At 43.1% G+C, this 4990-nt stretch overlaps 1 non-coding gene across 1 annotated transcript; it reads left to right on the top strand.

Annotated features, from left to right (window-relative positions):
• Nucleotides 1-3414: 3414 nt before the first annotated feature.
• On the top strand, nucleotides 3415-3521 carry LOC125592118. The gene has a single exon (XR_007327968.1). It is a non-coding gene; the product is annotated as a small nucleolar RNA R71 (small nucleolar RNA).
• Nucleotides 3522-4990: the final 1469 nt, after the last annotated feature.

The following is a 4990-nucleotide window of genomic DNA, read 5'->3' as shown; positions in this document are numbered from 1 at the left end:
CATCCTTCTTCGCCAAAAGGTGTCTCAACGCAGCATGATCTGTGTAGACAATGACTTTAGATCCCACCAAGTAGCTTCTGAACTTCTCAAAGGCAAAGACAATGGCTAGCATCTCCTTCTCTGTTGTGGCATATCTCATCTGAGCATCATTCAGGGTTTGGCTCGCGTAGTAGATCACATGGGTCTTGCCATGTTTCTTCTGCCCCAAAACAGCTCCCACAGCATAATCACTAGCATCACACATGATCTCAAAGGGGAGATCCCAATTAGGTGGCTGGACAATTGGAGCACTGATGAGTTCACCTTTCAGCTTCTTGAAGGCTTCTAGACACTCCACATCAAAGCTGAAGGTGGCTTCTTTGCACAGCAACCTGGTCAATGGTCTAGTGATCATGGAGAAGTCCTTGATGAATTTCCTGTAGAATCCAGCATGACCAAGAAAACTTCTGATGTCTTTCACTGTTTTCGGTGGGGGCAAACCAACCATGACATCGATCTTAGCCTTATCCACCTCAATCCCCTTCTCTGATATCTTGTGTCCCAGCACAATCTCTTCTTTGACCATGAAGTGACACTTCTCCCAGTACAACACAAGGTTGGTGTCTTCACATCTTTGTAGGACCCTGCACAAATTTGACAAACAAGCAGAAAACGAAGATCCATAGACAGAAAAATCATCCATGAACACCTCCACAACATCCTCAATCAGATCAGAAAAGATCGACATCATGTACCTTTGAAAGGTGGCTGGAGCATTATATAGACCAAATGGCATTCTTCGATATGCGAAGGTACCATAAGGACATGTGAATGTTGTTTTCTCCTGATCATTGGGATGTATGGGGATCTGGAAGAATCCTGAATATCCATCAAGAAAGCAATAGAATGGATGATTTGCAAGTCTCTCAAGCATCTGATCAATAAATGGAAGTGGAAAATGATCTTTTCTAGATGCGAAGTTCAGTTTTTGGTAATCAATACACATTCTATGCCCAGTGACTGTTCTTGTTGGTATCAATTCATCCTTGTCATTTTTAATCACAGTTATACCACATTTTTTGGCACAACATGCACACGAGATACCCATTTAGAATCTGAGATAGGGTAGATAACACCAGCATCTAAGAGTTTAAGAATCTCTTTCTTTACAACATCCTTCAGGTTAGGATTTAACCTTCTTTGATGCTCGATAGAAGTCATTGATTCATCCTCAAGATGTATCCTATGCATACACAAAGAGGGTGATATTCCCTTGATGTCATCAAGTGAGTAACCTATTGCTTTTCTAAATCTTTTAAGTGTTTTCAAAAGTTCAGATAGCTCACTTTCAGTAAGTTCACTACTCACAATGACTGGATAAGTTCCATTAGGACCAAGAAAAGCATACCTTACACCATTGGGGAGAGGTTTAAGCTCCACTTTAGGCGCCTTAAGCTCGCTCCAGTCGTCTTGTTGGGTGTCCCCTTGTTGAATGACCGAGGCTTCCTGATGGACAATTTGAGGCAGTTCCTCATATTGATCCTTACTACCAAATCCTCTGTGTGAATCCAACATCATCCCATAGGCAGCACTCTCCAGGTTCTGAATCACTTCAGCTTCCCTCTCTATCGTCAAAGCATGTTGTAGAGGGTCTTTTAGTGACAACTCTTCAAGGAGCTCATCAGCAAGGGCATCCATCTCTTCAATGTAGAAAACTTGCCCTTGAACTGTTGGTTTCTTCATTACCTCCTTGATGTCAAAGTGAAGAACATGCCCTTTACCCAAGTGGAGATCAATCTTGCTCTCTTTCACATTAACAATTGCTCCTGCTGTAGCTAAGAAAGGCCTACCAAGGATTAAAGGATCTGCAGCTTCGTCACCCATCTCAAGCACCACAAAGTCTGTAGGGATCTCATATTTTCCAACCATAATGGGGAGATCCTCCAAGATACCCACAGGGTACTTCACTGAACGATCAGCCAATACCAGAGACAATCTACACTTCTTGTACTAAGTGAAACCAAGCTTCTTAGCAACAGATAAAAGCATCTAGCTCCCAAATTGCAGAGACATCTATCAAATACCATAAGTCCAAGAGCACAAGGTAATGTGAAGCATCCTGGATCTTCTAGCTTCCTTGGAACAACAAGCCTCTGGATGATGGCACTGCACTCATGAGTGAGAATCATCATGCCCTCCATCTCCTTATTTTTTGCAGCTACAACATCTTTCAGGAACTTGCTATATTGAGGAATCAACATGAAAGCATCAATGATGGGCATTGTAACTTGAACTTCACTCATTTGCTTCTCAAATAGAGCTTTGTATTTCTCTAGCAGCTGCCTCTTGAATCTACCAGGGAATGGTAGTTTGGGTTCATAGGGAGGAGGAACAAAAGAATTCTCACTTGCTGGAGCAACAACTTCACCATCTTTCACTGTTTTCTTCTCTTCCCCAACCTTTCCTTTATATTTTGCTTCCACAATCTTCTCCAAGATTTCATCATTGATTTTCTCATCAACAATCACCACTTCATCATCTATGTTGATGGCAACCCCCTCACCTTGTTTCTCAGCATCCTTGGTGAGAGCTTTCTGAGGTAACTCCTTACCACTCTTGAGGGTGATAGCTTTCATGGTCTCCTTGGGGTTTTGCTCAGATTTTCCAGGTAAAGAACCTTGTTGGCGATTTTGTTGAGTGTTCATGGCAGCAAACTGGTTCTCCAAGGTTCTGAACTTGTTGTTGAGCTCATTGTAGCTTCCATCAATCTTTGAGTGAAGGTTCTTCAACTCATAGCCAACATGCTTTTCACTTCTTGTCTGAGACTCCAAGATTTGTTTTAGTAGGGCATCAGTGCTGCTGACTTGAGGAGTAGAGGTAGAAGTAGTAGGTTGTTGTTGGGCAAGTTGTTGTCCTTTGTTGTGGAAACCAGGAGGAGTGGTTTGCTGAAGTTGGTAGTTGGCTTGCTGGTTGTATCTAGGCTGATAACCACTCTGTTGGTTGCTGGGGTAAGATCTCTGTTGGTAGTTGTTGTACTGAAAGTTTGGCTCTTTCTTGTACCAGCTACCATTGTTGTTGATGAAGCATAGCTCTTCTTGCCCTTCCAAACCATCAACTTCCTGGACAACAGGTGTGGCTTCTTGGTTTGGGTTACCAACAAAGTGCAGCTGCTCTTGGGTGGTTTTATCAGCAATGAGGATATCTATCTTATCCTGTAGAGCCTTCAACTTCTTCCTCGTCTGCTTGTCATCTGTTCTACTGCCTCTGTCGTGGTCTCCACTGTAGACTGCATCACTCATTACCATGTTGTCAACCAGCTCTTCTGCATCTTCCTCAGTTCTCCCCAAGAAGAACCCATTGCTAGCTATATCCAGTCTGGCCATGTACTTAGGAAGAACACCCCGGTAAAATGTGCTCAGCAGGCTTTCCTTAGAGAAACCATGGTGAGGGCATTGAGCTTGGTAGCCTTTGAATCTCTCTCATGATTTACTTAATCCTTCCAAGCCCTTCTGTTGAAAGCTAGAGATCTCATTTCTCAGCTTAGCAGTTCTTGAAGTAGAGAAGAACTTCTCCAAGAATGCTTTCTTGCAGTCATCCCAAGTGGTGATAGAGTCGCTGGGTAGAGACTTCTCCCACTGATGTGCCCTATCCCCCAAAGAGAAAGGGAATAGCTTGAGCTTCAAGGCATTGATATCTTGCATATTTCCATTATCTTATCCATTCATCCATGTGCATTTTGATCATATAGACTAGGATTTAGTCATGTTTAGGTTACATTTTGCATACATGAGTCTCTATCAGGTGTTGGAGTGCCACATGGAGTTCTTAGGGCTATTTGGATGCATTTGGAGCTCAAAGGAGGTGAAATATGTGATCATTGGATGAGCAGAGCAGGGGAGTGAGGTTCCGCAGCGACGTCATGTGGTCGCTCCAAAGCACCTCTCAGAGCGACCTAGCTGGAGCGACCCCGTGAAGTCGCTCGCCATACTCACCCCATGAAGCGACTTGCCCAGAGCGACGCGCCGAGGACACTCGCATCTCACACCCCTCTCGGAGCGACCTCCTAAAGCGACGCCATGAAGTCGCTCGCGTTCTCGTCACTCCGAACAGTCTTAGATGACCCTGTAGCGACCTCTCAGAGCGACCTATCAAGGTCGCTCCCGATCCAGAGCGACCCGTTGGAGCGACACACCAAAGTCGCTCGGGACCTCTCGCCCGGAGACACCAAAAATCGGCCCTAGAGCGACACCTGCAAGTCGCTCCGCGTTATTCTGCTGCCGAAAATCATGACTTCTCAAGGACCTTTTTGCAATTTATTTTGGACGTTTTACATTTCTAAAACCTATGTTTTAAACATTTTTTGTAGCCACCAAGCAGATTATCTTGGATCTATTGAGAAATACACAAAAACTCTCTTGAGAAGTTCATCTCTTGGATTTTGATTGTTATGTTCTTGTGTTATTGTTGATTTCATATCGATTTCTCTACATGATTAATCTGAAATCCAATATGGGTTTAAGAGGAATCATGGAGATTAGTGAGTAATCACCTTTTGAATTCATGGGTTAGGGAGATTAAGGGTGATTAGGTTAGTTCTAGGATGTTTTAGTGTAGATCATTCTTGTTCCTTGCTAGTAGAGTATTCTTAATGCATCTTCTGAGTTGGCCACTCAAAAGTTGATCAATAGGCATTTCCCACCTGAAAGGTGTTTGATGAAATGCCTGAGACAACTCTCCTAGGCTTTTAGTATACTTTGCCAAAGACATTTGTTGTTAAAGATGCTAAGATAGCTAATAGACTTGTTAGTAATGATTGCTTTCATATTATTCAACCAAAGACATTTGATGTTTGAGATATGTTAGCAAATGAGCATTCATCTAGACATAGAGCTTGCTTAGAATTGTGTCTAGGCTTAAGGTTGATAGTTGATTGATCATTTGCCATCCTTAGTTCGATACTTGATCACCCAAGGTCTAATCTCTATGCCCATGAGTTCTCTTTTCCCTTAGT

The sequence above is a fragment of the Brassica napus genome, chromosome C8 (assembly GCF_020379485.1).
Source record: "Brassica napus cultivar Da-Ae chromosome C8, Da-Ae, whole genome shotgun sequence".
NCBI lineage: Eukaryota > Viridiplantae > Streptophyta > Magnoliopsida > Brassicales > Brassicaceae > Brassica > Brassica napus.
Note: the sequence above shows the minus strand (reverse complement) of the source record. Positions and strands in the feature narration are given on the sequence as shown.